Here is a 22752-nt window from a genome sequence, read left to right as displayed (position 1 = left end):
GCAGACAGTGGTACCTTAAAAGTGTTACCTCGCAATATTGTGGGCACAACATCTTGCATGGTCACAAAGTAGAAGACCTTAGATTCATGTAGCAGAAAAATGATAAGCATGTCTCAATAACAGACAAAAAACAGTCAATAGGCTTCAGCTGTCACATGTAAAGTGCAGTCTCAAATTCCTTAATAAACGTCATGCAGTGACCTCAAAGAGACATAATGTTCGCCACTTGACAAGTTACAATCAGAAGATATCTATGCATACACATTTGCATTATACCTGCTAGGTTATGAGACAAATCCTTAACAAAGAATTTCATGACAGGTAGGGGTGGTGGTGCAGGTCATCCATTCTGACCTTGTATTTGCCTACTCCTGACTAACAGACCCTACTGTTTCACAGTATTATGTTCTGCATATTCAGGCGTAGGATTCACCTGTCTCTTTTTGATTTTCGTTTGAATTCGTTTACAGCTTTTGACGCGGTCACACCTGCTTGGGGTTGGTTTCAAACGTTTACTTCTATTACGTTATTATTTCAAGTAGAACACATTGACTGGGCTTCCTCTTTGAGGAGTGACAAGCATAAGTAGAACGATAAAACCTGGTGACCAGGGCCCTCATGCAGCCTTCTGGGTCCTGCTCCCCCCCCCCAGTCCACAATCACCTTCAGCCTCTGCCCATTCCCAGCACTTGCCTTTGGGGTGCCAAATGGTCTGTGCTGTCACAGGCCTGCACTTATTATTGGCAGTTGATCTCTGCCAGGCACTTAACAGCGGCTTGTTACTTACTCCCTAGCACTTTCTGAGTGGAACTCCTAGCTCTTACCCCCCTCCATCGTCTCATTTCTCTCTATGCAATTGCACGTTCTGAATGCTCAAAAGGCCTAGTAGGAGAGCCTGTTTCTTTCTCTTCATTGGTATTATATTTGACTTTCGTTCCCATGTTCTCTGCCCGCTGCCCTGTGGGTGCTTTGAAACACAGTTTATTTGATGTATAAGCACCTTACAAATGCACAATATATATAATTAAATGGTGGCCGATTGCTTGCCTATGCTACTCTACATTAATATATGATGTAGGTTATGATATGTTAGAAATATTTTATACTTGCCATATCACTACTGTAGTAGTCTCAAAATGCTCAGGCTTGTCTGGAGCTCTGTGTATTATGCCCATACCGTAGCTAAGGGAAGGCGTGAAGCAGAGGGGAAAAGAAGATACACACAAAACAAACAGGGGGTCAAATGGAGGTCAAACAGTGTGATGAGTCTAAGGAATTTGTTACCTTTTCCCAAGGGGGACCCACCCTCTTTGCACTAGGGAGGTGAGCCTGCTACGGCTAACACCCCCTAGGGGACAGGGAAAGTGGGATCCCCTGGAGGTGACTCCCCCTTTGGGGACAAGAAACCCCTATAGGGACATATTTAAGACACTCTATGACCCCTCTAACGTCTGGCATAGCTTCTGATCCACATTATACTTAATCCTTAAGGGAAAACACACAAAAGCAGAAAGAACAGCCTCCTGAAGGCACGTCAGTGAAGGAACCAATCAAATCAGAGAATCTGCAAAGCCTGCAGAGTTCAGAAAGGCCGAAGAGCACAGAGGGGCTGTGGCCAGCAGGAGAGAGTGAACGCCAGATGAAATGTCGCAGGCCATGGTGCGTGCCTGGCTTGTGCAGCGGTGCCTCGCAGATGCGGGACCGGAGGCAGCCTGCGGCACAAAACAAGCAAGAGTTGTATTGGCGGGCAAAGGAAAGGCACCGCAGAGAAACCACCCACTGGTCTGGACACAAATACACTGGGCAAAAAAGTCAGTAGGCGACTTGGACCAGAGCAGATGAGTCGTCTAAATGGCACAGGGGAGAGCGGAGTACCGCACAGACCGCACCAGCCTCAAGCATCACTGCCCATCACAAAGAGGTACGTGGGAGCTCCGACGGATCTGTAAGTGGCAAGAAAGACAGAGAAAAGCCCTGGAGCGGGGCAAGACCCGGGACACCCCAGAGTGGGGAGAAATAGTGAGAAAAGCCCAGGAGAGGGGAGAACTCCAGGAAGCCCCATAGAGGGGTGTGGGAGTGGGAAAAGCCCTGGAGCGGGGAGAGACCTGAGACACCCCAGAGTGTGGAGGGAAAGTCAGACAAGCCCCAGAGTGGGGAGATCACCAAGAATCCCCAGAGTGGCGATAAAGAGTGAGAAAAGCCCAGGAGAAATTTAAGAAAATCTTCAGAGAGGAGGGGACACCGCAAAGCCCCACAGTAGGGAGCGAGTGAGAAAAGCCCCGGAACGGGGAGAGACCTGAGACACCCCAGAGTGTGGAGAGAAAATGAGACAAGCCCCAGAGTGGGGAGATCATCAATAATCCCCAGAGTGGCGATAAAGAGTGAGAAAAGCCCTGGAGATGGGAAAATACAGAGAAGCTCAAGAGTGTGGAGCATCTCATTCCTTAGCCTATTGTGTTGACTATTTGGCCTAGCATTGAGCTACACTCTCCTACAAGACTGCCTCCAGTTGATTATATATTATATCAGACCTGTGTAGCATTATACGAACCACAAGTTCCGTACTTCTTACCCTTGACCAAATGGCCACTCTACGTAGAGTAACGCTCACCATGCCTACTCTTCTACCCCTATTCCACACCATAACACCAACAAAGTTCCTACCTCCCATCCAGCCCGACTTACCACCTGCTGGTTCTAACATGCCCTCCTCTCCCAGTGCCTCCTGCCCACTCACCCCAGCTGAATGGATCCATCTCTTTGCCTCCCCTCCGAGGCCACTTGTCCCTTACTCTCTCACTATGAGGAATGCAAGACTAGGATCTCGCTTCTTACACAAGAAGATAAAAACCAGCCCTGTGATTCATCAGCATGGCATCAGGTCTGCCATTGCACAGATCACTAACCGCATCACTGTGCCCCCCTTCCCCATCCATAACATACCCTCACTCACAGCCTCTAGCTTATTACCACAAGATCCATCTTCAGACACACCAACCATCAACTGAGCTCTTATCAATGCTCGTTCCCTGGTGGCCCATGCTCTCGACATTGCAGATTTCATCTCTACCAACCAACTAGACTTCCTGGCCATATCAGAAACCTGGTTATTCCCAGCTGCAGGTCCTTCCCTAGCGTTAGCCCTACCGGACAACTATACAATTATCAGAGCAGACAGAGTCACTGGCAAAGGTGGTGGCATGGCTTTCAATGCCAAATCTCAACTCTGCCTTAGAGAATTCACAAGGACTCCCCTCCCATCAGTGAACACCTTTCAATTAAACTCCCGCTAACCGCCACCCGTATCTTACTACTCCATCTCATCTATCGGCTCCCCGCCCTATATCCTCCTTCGAGGAAGACATTTTATTCCTCCTGACAAAAAACACTAAACCTAGCTCACAAATCATCCTGCTGGGAGATTTGAATTTAGGCCTCCACGACCCTAAAGATGAGAATGCCACTATCCGTGAAAATAACATTTCACAATTAGGTTTCAAACTCTGGATTCATGAGCCTACCCACATTAAAGGTGAAACCCTGGACTGGTTGGCAGACCTCAATTGCACCACCACAATCCTCAACAACGTACCATGTGCCTGGTCTAAGCACCACTCCATCACCTTCTCCGTAGAGGAGAAGGCCTGCCTCAATTCCAGCGCAGCCATAGCTCCTCAAACCGTGTCCAAAAAATAAGTGCAGCATTACTCTCAATAACTTTATGGCCCCTACTACAGCCTATTGCCAGCATACCATACAATTCAGACAAGGACCCCCGGAACGGGCACTAAACAAAATTGCACAACTAAAATTTAGAAAGGCTAAACTTTCAGCCCACGTAAATAAATGGTTTACAGCTGACCTAAAACTGCTCCGCAATGCTAAAAGATCCTCTGAAACTATCCGGAGAAAAACTCCCTCAATCCTCAACAAAGAGAAATACTCCATGGCTGCTACTACCTACAAAGCAGCTATCATCAGCACCAAAAGAGAAATCTATAACGATAGAATTCAGAACACCAAGTCAAGTACAAAAGAACACTTTACCATACTAAGGGAACCAGAGTCACTCGCACATCCCACAGAAACCTGCTTGAAGTGCAAACATTCAGAAGGCTCTTTCAGACCAAGGATGGAGCAAGAGAACTAGCACCATTCATAACAGCCTTAATTAACTCCTCCTTCAAAAGCTGCTTAGTCCCCAATAATCTAAAAGAAGCCTGGGTCATGCTGCTTCTCAAAAAGCCCAACTTAGAACCCAATATACCGACCAATTACAGACCCCTAACAACAGTGCCATTTCTCGTAAAAATATTAGATCAAGCTGCCTATCTCCAAATTCAAAAACACCTGGAAAATAATGATCTACTAGGCCTTCGGCAGTCCGGTTTCAGAGCAAGACACGGCACCGAAACTGCTCTCCTAGACCTAAAAATCCAGATGGATGAAAGCAAAGACAAGGGCAAGCTGGCCATCCTCCTACTATTAGACCTCTCAGCAGCGTTCAATCTTGTCGACCATCAGATTGTTACCAAACATCTAACCTCAGCTGTAGCCTTCTCACTGAATGCTGCCAGTTGGATCCAATCCTTCATCTTAAATAGAACTAGGGTTTTTGCACTTTCAGCGCCCACACCCCCAGTACCTATCCACTGTGGAGTCCCGCAGGGATCATGTGTATCGCTGACGCTCTATAACATTTTTACTAAGCTCTTCTTTGATTGTCTTAATAACCTGGGTGTGCTATGTTAAAGACTCCAAAATGATAAACAACATCTACCGCGACATTGAAGCCTGGATGGCCATCCACAGCCTTTGTCCAAACGACGATAAGACTGAACTGCTGATCATCGGCTCACAAGTTTGTCTAAACAATTTGGATAAACTTTACAAGGCCTTTAACTTTGATGGGAACACCATCAAAGTTGCTAGCGAGGTCAAAACACTAGGGGTTTACTTAGATTCCTTTCTATTTCTCAAAAAACAAGTTAATACCACAGCCTCAACCACAGCCTGCACTAACAAACTTAGAAATGCATGCAAACCATACTTATCGACCAACAGTTGCATTACGCTAGCTAGAGCACTGATCCTCTCGAAGCTGATTATTGCAACACCCTATTCCTAGGCTCCTCTGCATGGAACTTGAATAGACTACATGTACTACAGAATAACGCCCTTAGATCGGCATTGAATATCCCAAGCTCTAATCATATTTCAGCCTTCAGACGGGACACACTCTGGCTAGCCATGCATGACAGAATCAGACTACGTTCGCTAGTCATCACACATAAATGCCTCTCTAACACAGCTCCAAAATACCTAACAGAAACAAATTCTCATGGTATCAGACAGACAGATCCACTAGATCCTTCTATCTCAACCGCCTCAACATCCCGAAACACAAACTGAAAACAGCAGGAGGATCCAGCTTCCCTGTGTTAGCGGCCAAATGATGGAACTCACTGCCTCCAGCCATTAGAGCTGAACCCTCCTTCTGGGCTTTTAGAGCCAAAGTAAAAGCCTGGCTCTTCGCTCAGCATCCACTCTAACAAAGTTGTCAACAAAGTTCTCATCTTCACCCACATAGCGCACTGTAAATAAGTGTATAGCATTGTCTCTCACTGTGTTATTAGGCATGTCTTGACTCTGATCTGTAACCCAAGTCAGCTGCCTACAAGCACTCTCCAATCTCTCATTGCCACTATTTGTCGCTATATCGTGTACCCAGAATACTGGTTGCACTGTAAATTTGCAATACTGTAATATTATATATTGTAATTATGTAACATGCTGTATATTGTAATTATGTAAGACTGTGTATTGTAATTTGGTAACACGCTGTGTACTCACATAAAAGTGCCCAGATACTCCTAGGTTAGGCGCTAAATATAAGTGAATAAACTAAACTAAACTAAACTAAACTTGGAACATTCATACAGGCAAGGGCCTATGGTAGAGACACATGTGTGGGTGTCAGAAGCCAGCAGCCACCCTTTATTCGGGCAATGGCCTCAATTTTATATTTTCTTTTTGAGAAGTAGGGAAAGAAACTAGGTTAGAATAGGATTCTGGACAGAGGACTGCATTTCTGTTTAGCCATCTTGACATACGGGTGCGCACCGTTTTTGACTTTCTTCTGTATAGAGTAGGGATTGGTAGCACTAGCTTAGAGAGAATAAAACTTGTGAAAATCATGCCTCCTTGTCCATCATCTGATTCTGGCCTACCACAGCAGGTTAAAGAAAGGAGAGTGTTTGTGATAGCTTGAGTGCATGCCAATCCAGATTACGACTGCAGAAATTAAGAGAGTAAATTGTAATGTGCCTGAAGGAGAAGGGAATATTTACATTAGGGAAGTTTAAGATAGATACATGGATGTCATTAAAATCAGTGTCTGGCTCTGTAATGTGTTCGAGATTTGCCCGAGCAGATCCTTGAAGCATAGCTGTTTTCATTTCCTGAGAGTATATTTAATTTCTCCCACAGAAAAAGCTCTGTTATAGTAATTCTGGGATGGCCAAGCCATGTGGCCAGGAGTGGCCGAGTCCAGAATAGACAGTGTGAAAGTTGACATGGTAAGTTGAGAGGGATGGGCCAGATTTCAGTCCTTCTGTATCCAAATATGAATGGGGATAAATGTACATATAAATAAAAATTAAAACTTCAGAGATAGGGAAGTTGAACTCATAGACCTAGGGCCCTTTAAGACGAGGTAGCAATACTTAAAGATAGATGGGGATGCAGAACTTACTCAAACATCAATAATCAAACCGACTCAGGAAGTTGGTAAAACGTGTTGTTGTTTTATTTGTAAGTACCTAAAACAGGGAGTTACAACGGACATCAATGGACATTTGCTCGATTTCTCTCAGCACATGTAATAAAAAACACAACTTTTGTGGCACAAACACATCATCAGTGACGTCACACTACATGGCAAACTACAAAAACCTACTTGGGGATGGGATAGGCTTACAGGGAACATCTAAGTGTACGTTCCATACTCATGGGGGAAGTGATTGGGTCTCTACGGTCAGGTGGGCAACTAAGCCCATCACAAGTGCAAGTCATCTTCTGTGTCACACTAATACTCAACACTTTATTGGTTATACAACCTATAGGGCTCTTTGATACGTGGCCCTCTACCATTGGTTTAGCACCCTTGTACCCTTCTGGAATAATCCACACACAAGCAGCACGCAGGCTACCACTCCAGGTGCAGGGAGGGTGGTCATGCCTCCCCGTCCAATTAGCCCAACATCAATCACTCTTGCAGTCTGCCAGACAATTAAGGCTTTGAACTTGGCCTTGCAGAAGCTCTCTGTGCCTGAGAATAAAAAGGGAGTATCTTCTTGGTTTCTGTGTGGCTCGACCCAATGTCTATTTTGATCTGACCATGTGACTGGAGACCCTGTTTCAGAGCTCTTTTCTGTATTTAATACCATTAATTGATTACATTTTGCCACCTTCAGTGTTTTTCCATTCCACCTCAAACAGAAGTTTGTTTCTTTCTTATGTTCATGTAACTACTGGATGGACAACCAGGTTCACGGTGGCCTCGACTTCTTGGTGCTGGGCCAGCCAAGTCTACTTTGAATTTCTCATCTGCCATCAGTTATTTTCCAACTACGCCACACTGAAAACTCTTTCCAATCACTGGGTTTCAGGCCCTGCTAAAGTGCATCATGGAATATCCAGGTTCTATACATTCCTATGTATATACATTGGCGCATCGCCGCAAACTATTCACTACATAGCCAGCCTTAAGATCACTTTGTCTACTTGCGTTACTGCGTCTTTACAAGTGTAAACTGATTTAGCATTTTCTTCAGCGTTTCTGTAGCATGAGCATCTTCATCTCGAGCTCAAAATGTTGCTCATCTTCGACACCTCCTCTTCAGATCTTACAGAATGTCTTTGTTCTTTTACCTTGTGCTTCTTTCATGGTGTGTCAGTTCTACTCCGTATGATGTCACCAGTCTTCTCTTTCACTCATTTTCACACTTCTTCTGGGACTTTGTCCAAAAGACCATTATTTCTTCATGAATTCACACAGGAGTTTCTCAATGGATACCTTGTTTCCAGGATTCTTTGTGGCATAGGCATCCTCACTGGTACTGCACGGTTCCATGTGTTAATATCCCCGCAAAAATATTTCCATAGAAAAATATCGCCATATTTTTGCAGCGATATTAAGCCATGGAACCTGCGGGTGACACCTCCGCAACCCCCGTGCCAATAACCCCATAAATTAGCCCCACTAATAATATTGCCTATGGCCTTACCCCACGACCATATATATGGCGATATTGTTGGTGGGAATAATATTACCTGACACCGTATTGCATGTGTCTCAATTTCTGACTCCCAACATATAGGCAACATGGGGGCGGAAATTTTGGTGGGGGTACTTGGCTCCTTCTGCACAAAGTGATCCTGCAATTTTCGAGGCGAGGCTCCGCACCTTGGGCCTAAAATACTTGCTGGTGTACCCGGCCAAACTAAAAGTGCTTTACAAAGAGAAGGGGCCTCATTCCGACCCTGGCGTTAACCAAGGCGCTATTAGCGGCTTGGTTGACACCAGTATTTTTCCAACTCCGCCATGGTGAATGGCGTAATTACCGCCCCATTCCAAGGTTGGCGGGGGCGGTAATTCCCCATTCACCATGGGCCCTTCCCCATTCCCATTTTTGGCCCATAGGGCTCAATGGGAATGGGGAAGGCGCTAATTACGGCACCGTAAATTACCGTGCCGTAATTAGCTCCTAGGTCCCTTTGCGGGTTGGTTTTTTAACGCCTGCAAAAAGCAGGTGTTAAGTACCAACCCGCAAAGGGAACTCGGAATAGGGCGGTAAGGGTTTAACGGCACCGGTCTCATTACCGGTGACCGTTAACCCTTACCGCCCTACTCGGAATGACCCCCAAGGTGTTTTTCTTTTGAGTCACTGGATGCTGCCAATACATGGATCGGCCAAAATGGTATGAGAAAAGAGGCCCTGAATGATGACCCGAGTAGCCGCAGGAAGAATTCCTGAGTCTTGTGCAGTCGGAATTGATGGAATTTGACAGCCTGCAGTGTGACATTATCGCACACACACATACTGTTGAAAGGGGGGATGCATTGTAGCAGGAGGGCTGCGATTCAACCTGTCGCGTGGAACTTCTGACACCCCGCACTGTTAGAAATTGTTGGTTTTTGGCTTATGCTGATACCCTTTGTCCGAAGCCCCTGTGGCGATGTTTCGTCTGGAGGGAATGGGCATGCCTGGCAGCTTGCTGCAATTGGGTGCAGTTTTGGCCTCACTGTTTGGGGTGCTTCCATCTTGTTTATATATGGTTGTTTTCTGCTGCTGAGTTCTATTTTTGGCATCCGGAATTCCACGATGGGGATGGGGACTGGAATGGAGGTGATGGGGGAGGAGGCTTTATGTTGGGGTGGGCACTGCTTGGAGGGGGACTTGCTGAGTTGTGGATGACTGCTGATGGGGTGGAGTGGGGGGTGTACCCCTATATGTCTGCACTGGAGGTGGTGCTTGCAACATGCTCTTCAGGAAAGGTTAAGGCACTGACATGGAATGTCTGGAGGATGTACTCCTACCTGCACATGAACCGGGTGGTGCCCTACCGTGATTTACAAGTGTTAGGGAAATAGAAACGTATGTACTTGCTCTGCTCCTTATGACCCTGGTCTCACTGGCATTCTGCAATTTGATTGCTAAGTAAGGGGGCAGTCCAGTAAAGCAATTCCTTTGTAGACAATACAGCACATCTTAAAATGAAAACAGGCATCTATAGGTAGCCAATGCAAGTTGGCTAGGATAGAGGAAATATGAGCATATTTCCTTGACCCTGGGACCAGTCGAGCAGCAGAGTGAAGTGTTTATCTAAGAGAATATAAGCCACATTTAGAAGCACCCATACAAATGGCATTCCCTCCATCAATGTGGGAGAACAACAATGATTGGATTAATTCTCTGAAGAGGTCTGAGGACATTTTATTTTCTTAAGTAGGGAAAGCGGAAAGTTGAAATTGTGGGCCTTTTTAGCACACGTTCCTTCGGTGAGAGCTTCTTGTTTACCTGAAGCTAAGGGATAGCAAAAGAAGCAAAAGTTGTCAAAGCACCATCTTTGGTTAACAATGAAATCCAAGGGGAGACCAATTGTTTCTTGTTAATAGCATCCAACAAACTAAATTCGGTTTTGGCAGATCTACATTTCATGTCAGTTGCTGCCTTCCCAAAACTCAGTTTCTGATAAAGACGACTTTAATCTTGTGATGTTCTCAACCAACAATACTTGCATACAAACATGAGTATTGTCAGTATATTTGTGAATTCCAAGCCCATGTTTTGAGAGATGGTGTCCAAGTGCATCTGGATACAGATTTAGCAGGAGTGATGTAAGAATGGAGATTTGTGGGATATCAAATGAAACACGTAGTTTTACAGGAGAAAATCCACCTTAGAACCTGACCCCCAACACCCAACCAGGCCTTAGTAGTGGAACAAAGAACCTTGTGACTGACTGTATCAAGTGCTGCTGATAGATCGAGCTGCAGTAAGAGTTAGGCATCACCTGTCCCTGCCTTTTGGAAAATATTTTGCATCACTTGCAGTGTAGCAGCTCATCCCACAGAGTATGATCTGATAGATCTGAAGCAGATGCAACTGATATAAATGGGCACCTACATTGATAAAATAATCTATTAAATCGTCAGCTGATTCTTCGTCCTGCTTCTCCTCTATAATTTGTGGACAAATAAGTGGGGAAGTCGGACCATTTTCTATCACCACACGATTTCTTATATGTTTAATTAAGATCTGCAATTTTTCATTTAAATCCTTGAATCACCTTATTTTAGATGCATGTTGCCTCTTCGATCCTCCCTCAAACCAGGTAGCGTAAGCCACCCACTGTCTGACCTCTTTGATTCTAATACATGCTTTGATGTAGATAACTGTTTCAAGTGGAAGGTTTCTTCAAGTGGAAATCGCATAAGTCTATTTTCGAGTTATATAGTCCTTGACCTGTATGCACTTGCATTTGGCACTGCTGTACTTGGTAAATAGAAAATAGCAGGGGTACCTTAGGATAGGTTAGTTACCTTCACTGACTGACCGTGCCCATGATTTCTCTCCTTTTAGCACCCCTCTTTTAAATCTTGACCCCTGACTGCTCCACCCATGCTGAGACTCCACTTACTGTGTGATTCTTAGAGAGAAGGGGATTTACAGACCGGAGGCAGCACCGAGTGGTCCTGAAAGGCAGGCATTGGGCACCATGAGGGATCCTCACTTCTTTTTCCCACAGAATCCTCCTCTCAGGTGGCCAGGGAAAGGCCATCGCTTTTGGATCCCGACCCTGGGGGTGGATATGCGAGGGAGGATCACCAGGGTGGAGGGAACTTGAAGAATGAGAGGAGGATGTCCTTAGGTGAGACACAGTATCCCCCCTTTCTCTTTCATAATGAACACTCTAAAAGCTTTTGTGGGATATTGTCAACCCCCTTCCTTCTCCTCCTTTCAATCTGTTCCCTAGAAAAACCATCTTAGTACTAGAATGATGAAGAGACCAACTAGGGGGACACATCCTAATTTCATGAACATACACATATATCAGAGACCAATCCGAGGTGAAAAGGTTTCTTTTGTAAAAGCAGATAATTCCAAACACCACTCTAGTACTGAGATGAGGAAGAGGACTGTGGAGTCATAACAGATGAACAACCTGGCATGTCTGTATAATGGAGTCACTTAACACACCTGATGGATATAAAAATGCCTACTGTTCTGAGGGAGGATGAACGGGCTGGAGGAAAGGATGCTGCAGACCCATGGGCTGGAGCAGTGCTGCGCAGGAGAAATGGACGCCGTAGCCGTGGTAGGCTGCGCGAGGGTCTGGCAGTCCTGCCATCCACTGAAGCGAGTCTTCTGGGGAGAAGCAGTGAAACTCCCTGTGAATGCTCCCGCCGCCAAGAGAGGCCAGAAAAGTGGTCAATACGCACGGTGCAGACCCCGAGAGGAAGGCAGAGTCGGGAAAAGCCGCGAAGCAGCAGAAGCCTGTTGCAAAGGACGCCAGGAGGAAGAGTGCTGCCGTACGAGACCGGTGATTGTAGAGCGTATGTACACTCTGACCGGGGCACTCCGGTAATGTTTAGCGAAGTCCTTTGCAGCAGCCGAGTGAACGGCAAAGTGAATAAAAGTACAATTGAATGCCTGAACAAGTACTATTGAAATAGCGACAAGTGCAACCGATTGAAGGCACTTGTGAATACCGCACAGAGTGAAAAAGTGTTGAAAGCAATTGTGAATAACGTATTGAGGAAAAAGTACTGAAAATACTTATGAATGACTCACAAAGTCAGTTGAATGCTCACTATGGGAGCGAAAGCAAATTCAAGAGATTACTAAGGAGGTATGAAGCTGGAAACCTAACAGTGGCCCAAAGTCCAAAGGGGCCCAAGCATGACAAACTGAGAGTGAAGGAGACTTGTTTTGGCAAGAGACAGAGTTGTGTTGGCAAGAGCCATAAAATTACCAACAAGGATAATAAAGTACATAGTGGCTAAAGCAGCCATGGGGCAGTTCCTGGAGCACAGGACACTGAGAAATCAATTAAGCATCACTGTCAGATGTAGCCAGTGGCTAGGTTTTGATGGAAGTAGTAGTTGTGAGGGCAAGTAAAGGTTTTCGACACAGACAGAGACTTAAGTTGGGCATCCTGACACAGACTATCCTTACTTTTATTTAGGTAGGGAAATCCCATTTTAGCATACGGCAAGTTAGGCCGTACTCCACCCTGGCTTTTGAGTTAAATAAATCTACTTTGAGTACAAATTTGAATCTGTTATCTGTGTCTTGCTTCATGATGCCTTCACATCACTCACTCTGTACTCACCCATCTAACCATATTTGGAATGGGCTACCCCTATCTCACGTTCCTGTTCCATACATTTATTAATCCAATATTAGAAATGTTTACCAGAAGGTCGCTTGGCCATTACAAGGCCAAAATAAATATACCACAATGTCATACTAATTAACCAGGAAAAAACAATTACCAGGTCAAAACACCTAAGACCAGAATAACCCACCACCTCAGGACCCAGCAGTAACTACTCATGATGCTTCCATATTGGTGGTTCCTAGGAGACAAAGTGCAGGGCTGGCTTCCAGGGCTCAGTCTACAGGATGCAACTTCCCAGGGAAAGGTGCCCTGGTCCAACAAGAACCTCTAACGACTGAAAATTAGAATAAGGAACATTTGCTTGAGCAAGTCCCTCAAGCCAGAAGCAAAAGCAAAGGTGAGGAAGACTCTAAAATGGCTGTGGAAACCCGGAAAATCAAAGCAGGTTCTGATGGCTCAGAGCACAAGGAGAGGGTGCCCAGCACCAGAAGAAGGTCTGACAAAGAAGACAAGGGTGGTGGGGAACTAGGACGTCTAGAAGAAGAGATATGGTGGGGTGTTAGAGTCGCAACACCTTTCCAGGCAGTGGCAGCCCCCAGCACTTAAGCAGGATGACCTCAGCAGTAAAACAGAAAGACGGCTGCAGAATGGCATAGAGACAGTCCCAGGATGGAAGGCCTAACCCATTACACAATTGGGGTCAGCAGGAAGGCAGAGGAAGCTCAAAATGGATGTCCAGTAGCAGACCGTGGTCCAACAATTGTGGCAACGACTGGAAATGCTGGAAAATCCTCCAGACAGAAACTAAAACTGGTCTTTGAAAATGCCATTAGCAACTGAGCTAAGAGACAGGGTTTCCCCTGAAGTACCACCAATTGCAGGTGCTGGCCAAAGTCAGCCACCAATCACATTAGGGTATTAGGGACAAAAGATTGGAGGGGAGACTAGCTGGTTGACCCTTGAATCTGCCAGTCACCCCACATGATGTGATATGGACAGCCCAGGGATCTCGAATGGACAAACCAGTAAAAACCAATATGGAGGCTGCATCACTGGGTTCCTATCTCATGCTTGCCCAGAAAAAAGGAAATACTTCAGTACCCCAATGGCTACCTAAAAGGAACAATCGACTACCAAAGCGGTAAAATGCCTTGCAGCCTTGGTGAAGCCAAAATTGAGGAACAGCAGCTACCAGCCTATTGGCTAAACTAATGTACACTGATATAATCATGCTAGGACACAAATGGCATGACCGCTGATTATGGGTAACCTACATCATACATTCAAAATAAGCTAAAAAGGTTTGCTATGGCAGAGGGTCTTCACAAGAAGTCCCTCTGACTCCCAAAAATAGGTCAGTGAACCAAAAACAAAAATAGGAAAAAAATACACAAATTCAAAGGGCCCTAAGAAGTGGCCTTAGAATTGAAAAAATAGAAATGCTGTTGTTACACCTCTTGCAAATTGTTCCACCATGAAGCTCAATAACTAAGGGGAGTGACAGAAATATATAACTGTAAACTTTAAACTCCTATTTTGTATACAGTATGTCCCCAGAGTAGATAGCACACCCAATATATATATGAAAAGTACTTTTTTAAAACAATAAAACAAGGAAATGACAAGAACAAAGTAACACTTAAAAACATAATTGAGAAACCACAAGGACACTGTCCCTGTATGTGGGTGCATTCTTATTGAACATTTCACCTTGCATGAGCGCACGCAATTAGAAATGGTGGCCACACATTTAATTCCAAGAGGAAGCTCAACTTTTTGATTAACCCAACCCTCTACACCTTTCAATGATTGTTCTCCCAAAAATGCAAACAGTTAAAAATTGTCATCCTTCATTTTTTATAATTTTTGTTTTTTTTCTCCTAAGTCCACTACACTCAGTGTACCAAAAAATGATGAGCCTGCTTTCAGCGAGTTATCTTTATTTATGGCAATGTTTTACCAAATGGTCAGTTTTCATTCGTAAGTGCTGCTCTTGAAATACTGTTTATCCCCAACATTTTTATTTTCAAAATAGCTTATTCTTAGTAGATGTCACGATCTACAACAATCATTACAAAATCTACCACCAAAACTATATTATTTTAAGAATTAAATCAATGGTTGTCATATAGCAATAAGCTTACTTTGGCCAGACAGGGTCACATAGATAGTCTTGCCAAAGCTTTCTCAAAATCGTAATATCAGTGTCATTTTGGCAATCCAATGATTAGTGACATGGGCAGAGGGAAAACAGAAGACTTTAGGCTCTAGATAAGGATTATCAAAACTACTTCTATTTCATACAAAACCTACAGTACAAAGGCTGGGAGCAAGACAACCAAATGTACAAATACGTGCCAAAGTGTTCAAACATTCCGTGACAAGGCCTCTAACAGGACTGGGGTCCTTAGTCCCAAAAGAGTTCTACTGTCTCACAGTTCATGGACAAGCTGGGCCCCTCCGACCAACGTACTCATGGTGCTAGTAACAATGAAAATCCACTCACAGTTCTTGGGGTCATGGTTCCTGCGACTCATGGTTCATGATAACACTTGCAAATTTTGCATGGGATTGTTAGCCCTCCTGGGTCATGAACATCCTCCTTGGTCAATTCCAGGCCAGTTTAGTCCTCATCTGCCACATGTAGCAGAGCTCCTGGGTGGTTTTCTGCAGCTCTCCTCAAGAGTCCTTCAGAATAGAGCTCTTACTGAGCCATCAGACTTGTGTCCTTGATGGCTAGTGTTTCTTTGCTACAATGGTGGGCGTGCCAATCCCACCAGATACAGAGCTATTCCTCCTGGCTAGTCCCTCTCCACCTTTCTCTCTGTGTCTTTGTGAAGGAACACTACCACATTCTAGTCCCAGATGAACATGTCTCTCAAACTAAACTCTCTAGCACCAATAGCCTCCCTGGTTCAACCACCTGCTCCCTCCAGCCTTTGTTATATCTCCTCTGGCGAATGCGTGTTCTCTCCTGGGAACCTCTGCCCCCACCTCCACCTCCTCTCTGACCCTTCCTGTTCTCTCATCATAAGATGCCTTTCCTGTTCTTCTTTGTCATCGCTCCTTCTTGCCATGCCAACCTCCCTCACAAATCTATCTCACTCCTCCTCCTCGACCCTGCTTTCTCTGAGCCTCTCTTTTTTCTCTCCCTATTCCACCAACAACATTTCCCTGTCATTACCATTTCCGTCCACTCTGCAGATATTTTCATTGTGGAGACACTGAAAATGAAAACCATTGTACATTTGCTGACTTTTCATAAGGTCTTCATTAAGAGTCACAATAAAATGTTTTGCGATGGTTAACGGTCATTAGGTAATAGGAAAATATTCTAGCCCTAATAAGTAAATACTTAATAAACGAGTGTGATGGACATGACAACTTAAAATATGATTCTTCAGATGCTCCCTGCAACTCAGGGTAATGAAAACATTTAACATGAGATTCTTAAACCTACTTTCATGCGTCTCTACCCTTTCAGGGATGCCCTATTTTAACAACAAAAGTTCAAATGTGATTGCACACAATAAAGCCAAAACCTATGCTTAATACGTCCTTCTGCCTCCGCGTTACCTCTAAGCTACATAAACCTATGCTTCAGCATCCATCACTGTTCTGGTTATAACACAAACATCGGATAGTTTCATATACAATCTCTCCCAGGCTTACGCACACCTGCGTTCTTTTTCAAAAGTCTCTATATTCCTCATAACACCTCAAATGCGTCCTCTCCGGGAGATATGCCTCTCAAATGCCTCATTGTTTAACATGTTCCTTTCCCAACCTCTGGTTGGAATGCCTTTCTCTTAGGCTCAGTTATGTGTCCACTTTCAGAATGCCACATTCTCAGCTTTGGTTAACGCTTGCAGGTCTTCCACACCCTCAGGTCCTCTTAGTACATCAATCTTCTTAGGTTGTGCCATGACCGCTGGTTCTCTCAGACTCAGATACGGCCTCTAGTTCAGTCTTCAGGTCTCTCTGCAAACTTTGATTCTCTATGGCTTCTAAGATGTCTATCCACAACCACTTAGCTCACTTAGCACATAAATCTATAAATATTCTTAGGTTCCTCCACGCCCCCTGATTCTCTCAGACTTCAGTTAGATCTCTACTTGACCATATGCTCTCAGGTTTACCTATAGGTCTCTCTATGACCTCTGGTTCTCTCAGACTTCTCTTAGGTCTCCCTAGGACTTTTCTCAGGCACTATGGTTGCTCCACGACATTGGAGTCTATCAGACTTCACTTAACACTACACAACCTTTGCTCCCCTCACTGAAACACTATTGACAATAGCGGGTATTTCTCCCCCCCAATACCTCTCATTCAGGGTCTTTTTCAGGCAATTGATATTCTCACCATCCTGCCAGGGGTTCACCTTCCTCTTGGTTTCTTCAAGGAAGCGCCCCAAACTTATCTTTCCTTCATGCCAGGGGATCGCCCCATAGGTCTCTCCATGACCCATGGTTCTCTCAGACTTCTCTTAGGTCTCTACCTGGTCTTTCTCAGGCACTATGGCTTTTCGCCAATCTTGGATGCTATCAGACTTCACTGAGGACTCTCCACAACCTTTGCTTCCTTCATTGAAGCACTCTTGAAAATAGTGGGTATTTCTAGCCCCCTTATTCAGGGTCCTTTTCAGGCAGATGATATTCTCATCATCCTGCAAGGTGTTCACCTTCCTCTTGGTTTCTTCAAGAAAGCGCCCCAAACTTAGTCATTCCTTCTGGTATATGTAATGGTGCATAGGAATTGTACATAGGTCCCTTCTTCCATGTATCACCATCTCTAAAGGTAGGACATTTGACAAATATCTGCCAGAGCAACTGCAGCACAACTTTGAGTAAGATGATACCTCTTCCCAGATGAGTCTCCCCATTTATCAAGGGAGCAGATGAAAGCACATCTGCTTACTCCGTGTGTTTAGTCCTCATCCATGTGTTTAGTCCTCAATGGAATTTTCCATTTCTTTTAAAAGTTCTAAGACAGTTGGTCCTTTACTCTGGAACACTTGTTAACAATTTCATGACTGTTTTCTCTTCCCTTGATGTCTCCTTTTCCAGTGTTCAGCATTCTAAGGGCAAGGAACGATTTGCTGCTCTACCTGCCCATGAGGTGCATGCTCTATGCTCTGTATTTTTCTTTTCTGATGTTCTCATGGACTAATTCATTTCTATATTTGTCTTTCTGGGAATTCCCATGGTAGATCTTTCTCTCAATATTCTGCAGCGTTAAAGGAAAACAGAGTTATCTGCACGGTATTTCCCAAATTCACATTTTACAATTGACCTTTTGTCCTAATTGACCTAATAATATTGGTCCTAATTGACCTTTATCTTTATTTTACTTTGTATGCATTTGTGTGGGGTAGGTTTGGGGTAATAAATAATATAATGGGATTGGGTATGGGTTACAGGGAGTTTTGGATTGAGTGGGGGATTTCAGGGGGTTTCCCCCCCGCATATTGTGTCCTAATTGAGCTTCATTTCACGATCAATTGTGCAGAACGTCAATTCTCCCGTGATGAATTTTGAAAAAGGTCAATTAGTATACATCCAGGGATACATGTAGAGATTTCAAGTTGTACAGTAGCAGGTGTGAATAGGTCATCCAATTCTTGTATTTTCTTTGCCTTCTGCACATTTGAGCTTTTCCATCGTAAATGCAGACCTACAAGAGCTGGACGCAAAGAAAAAGCAAAGAAAAAGCAAATAAAGGGGTGTGTGGACTGCTCATACCTACCTGAAACATCTGTTGAGGATGCTGCTGTCAAGACAATTAAAATGTTCACCCCAATCTCAAAATCAACAGGTACACAAACAGCCCAGCCGTTCATTTACATTGCTATGATAAAACTTCACAGCCTTAAAGGTTCTGCTTTTTCCATATTTACAAATGTGCAGATTTGGTGTTCATTGCAAATTACACACGAGGAAGTACATCAACAGTCTAACATTTTATACGTTCATACAAATCACAAAAAATGTACTTCTAGTAAAACATTTAAATCCAACAATCGACATGCTGCCTCATTTTCTTAATGGACTCCAAATATATTTAGCAGATGTTCAGGAAGTGAACAGAGCAGGCCAGAACTAATAGGGAGGAAGCCCCGGGACACGAGGCATGATGCGCTTAATGCATTGCTTGCACTTTAGAGGGGTGAAAACTGGTGTTCAGCATTAGGATTCAGGAGTGAAAGCTGAGCTGGTAAATGTCTTCATGCAGGGCCTCGTGCTTCAGAGGCAGATCACTGAACACGTGACTGCCCTGTCTGCCTTCTGTTCCTCCCCTGCCACTGCAATTGCCGAAACAGGGGTCACAAGGACAAAATGCAAAAGAGGAGTAGAGGCGGCAGGCCCGAATTCACATCCCTGCTGTTGCCGCAAAGCATAGAATTAGCTCAACTGAATGCTTCAATGTATTAGGCTTTGCGGGTTGCCACCCAACCAAGTTAACTCTAAAGAACTCCTGCCTACTTCTAACTTGTGCTACTATTGAAGAATGTCAAGACCAAGTGATCTCCTTCTCGCTTTCTCTTTGATGGACATGATACCTCCCCCTTTAAGCTCCTCTGTACCTCCTACACATCCATTCCTCCTTCTTACACAGATATTGCCCACTCCTATTCCTTCAATCTCCTTTCATTCTTCTCTACCTCCCTGCTCTCAGATGTTCTCTCCACCTCCCACGCTCCATCCCACTCTTCTGCCTCTCTGCAATCTCCTTCCTGCTCTACTCACTCTCCGCCACTGCCTCTCTGCCTCCATCCACTGCCATACACTACCCCACTCCTCACAACTTCAAATCCTAAAACCCACATCTCTCCCAACCCCTTTTTGCCCTTTAATATGCAGCAAGTCTAACCGCTGACATCAAATTGTGTAACTGACTTCAGCGGGGGTTTCCTTGTGAGCAAGATGTGGGATTGGGAAGCATGCTTGAGAACTATGACACCCCAGGTGTGCTGGATTGCTGTGTGGGCTGTAACACAGTTAGGATGCCCAGGGCTTTATCTCAGGGAGCTGCTTCCTTCGACTCATCCTGCTGGCATCCTTCACCACTTTGCTGAGGCTTGAGCTTCTCTTTCCATGCGGTGGGGAATGACTTGCGTACTCATGCAACACCAGCTTCTGTGAACTTCCTCAGTGTGAGCAGCAATAGAGGCAGCTGGAGGGTGGCTAGTGAATACTATTTCTGCTCAAACCATAGTGTCACGTTTACATGGCCTGGCTTATAGGCATCCGCAACAGATGCCCAGGTGGGAAATGAAGTAGAACATTCACAGTATCCTTCAAAACCAGCCAGTTGATTATTGGTTATAAGTGACACTTTCTGCAGGCAACTTAGCACAGTCTATCATGTCTCACAACATGTGTAACAGGCACTGTGCCTTTAGGAGTCGGGATGTTCTTAGAGATTGGCGGTGTTGACCCTGGGGCAATAAGGTTATTTGAGCACAATAGGATGTGTGCCATGGACAATCAACCATTTACCGCCCGCTTAGTCTACTTCTCATAGCAGGTAATGGTCCCTGAATCGCAAGCTATCCGCAGTCCCATCCTCGTACCAAGTTCATTAATTAATGTCTTTTTATAACACGCTTAATAACTAAGAGGTTTCTAAGCATGGACCCGGGATTCAAACCTGTGTTGCCATGAGTCGTCTTGCGTTGCCCTGAGCTATACTACCCGTGCCAATGCATGTGACTTTGTCACCAGCAGCATAGATGACAAAAAGGCTCAAAGTAAAATGCTGATATGCACGTTGACTGGTAGGTATATTGGATGTGGCATGATTGTTTATTATAAATGAAGTTGAGGGAAAGGATTATGAAGCCTGTATCAATCAAATTTCATCCTCGCCATTACAGCCACTGAAGACAATAAAAAGCCCTACCTTCGTCTATTTTTAGTAATGATAATGGAAGGTCATGCTTGGTGGAGATATCAATGGAGAAGATAACTTTTGCATGACCGTGCATATTACTCCTTGAAACAAACCAAGGCTGCTCTTCCCCTACCAGTTCTGGTATAAATGGGGCCATGAGCCTGTCAAACATATTGGCAAATATTTTAGAGTCTGTTTTTATGAGTGATATCAGATAATAATGATGTACATATAGGTGTGTTGGTGTGGCACTTGTGGTAGCTCCTGGTAGCTGTTTGCGTCAAGTGAACCGGGTTCTTCTAGACTACAAGCAGGAAATATTTAACTACCAGCATTGAAGCGCCCAATCTTTGCACCTGAATGCTATATCACAATGCTCATTATACTGATAAACTCCTATTGTTATGTATACCGTAGGTTGGTAATACAACTTTCAATCTGCAATATTCTTTCTTGAGTTCCACCTGGGCTATCCAAATGCATATTGTTCTGGAGATTATCAAAGCACTTGTCTGCTTTAATGTGCCAGGGCTATGAAGAAATCCTGCCTGCCTTTCATCTCAAAGTTGCCCAGATAACTATTGAGGAGTTTGATGCTTGATTTAGGGCCATAAAATCTTTCATTTGTAATTCTAGGTTGCTCTGAAAGTCAGGACCAACTAACAAGATCGTATTCATTGTACAACACTTGAAATGTGTAATGCAATAGAGTTCAAAATTGAGGGGAGCTGGGAGCTATTTAGCTCCTGCTTCTAGCATAGTAGAGCCTGGTTAGCTTGAAACCAGAAGCTACTTTTGGCTCCTAGGGCCAACTGGTGCCTCCCAAACATGTAATTGTGACAATAACCTTCAGTATTTGAGAATGTTAATAAAGAAGAATTAGAACACATCTAATATACACTTCAACACAATGGTTCATACAAAATTGACAGAAAGTTAAAGGGGCATCTCTGATAGCTCCTGGTTCCCCTGGGCTAGCTCCTCCCTACAGGGTGATGCCCAACACTGAGGAGCTGGTTTTAGCTCTTGCTCAATGAATCTCAATTTCAAACCCTGTGCAATATCTCTGTAGTAGATACAACCTTTAGCTTAATGAGAGCATGATCCAAAGGATGATCAGATTTGATCGGAAATTACACACGTCTGGTTCTCAAGCAACTGCTTGCTGACCAATTACGGATTTGTGAGCATCTCTTGTGCCTTGGTGCGAAAGGTGTTAGCAATCTGGCATTTGGATGTTGCTTTCCCCATATCGCTCATCGTGTTCCACATTAAATGTGGAATCCCAGGGAGATAGGATTATTCCTAGAAAACCTTTTATCCACTACGTCCTGAAGCAGGAGATTGCAATCAACATATAAAATGTATGGATCTTCTAGCACAGCAAGCTCCTAAAATCAGATCCCGCAGTGGCCAGAAGTAATTTATTCTTATTTTTTTATTGGGTGTTCGGAATGTTTCTTGTGCGCGCAAGCAGCTTGAAGGGGCCACGGGTTGAAGCAAAAGAGTCGAAGTAAGGAAAAGAGGAAAAGAGGTAAAAGGGTTTTAAAAAATAAAGACATAATAATGGTAAACAGGGCAACACTATAACAAGTAACAGTGCAAATATAACACTTTTTGGCTATATGTAAAAGTATGGTAAGACATAGCCTTTTTCAATTAACCAGTGGAGTTCATTCAATAGCTTACAAGTTAAATGCACACTTCCAGAGTTTGGTTTTCAGGAGTCTGAATTTTGGGTCATGTTTAGGTGTCTTTAGTGTAGGTGGAAGAGTGTTCCTCAGTTGGTTGCCGCTGTGTTCATTCTTCTGTGATGTAGCCTTTTGTGTGAGGGGGCCCATAATTTGCTGTTATGGGCCTCATGTTGATACTTATGGAACAGTCCATTGAGGTATATTTGACCTGTCCCCAAAAATGCACAATGGACAGTACATAACACTTCAAAGTAAA

The 22752-nt window shown here is 44.3% G+C and overlaps 1 protein-coding gene across 1 annotated transcript in view; it reads right to left on the bottom strand.

Annotated features, from left to right (window-relative positions):
• SHC3 (SHC adaptor protein 3) overlaps positions 1-22752 on the bottom strand; it is a 507698-nt gene that overhangs the window by 210278 nt on the left and 274668 nt on the right. The window lies entirely within an intron of this gene.

Source organism: Ambystoma mexicanum, chromosome 6p, assembly GCF_040938575.1.
Source record: "Ambystoma mexicanum isolate Mex_15411 chromosome 6p, UKY_AmexF1_1, whole genome shotgun sequence".
Lineage (NCBI taxonomy): Eukaryota > Metazoa > Chordata > Amphibia > Caudata > Ambystomatidae > Ambystoma > Ambystoma mexicanum.
Note: the sequence above shows the minus strand (reverse complement) of the source record. Positions and strands in the feature narration are given on the sequence as shown.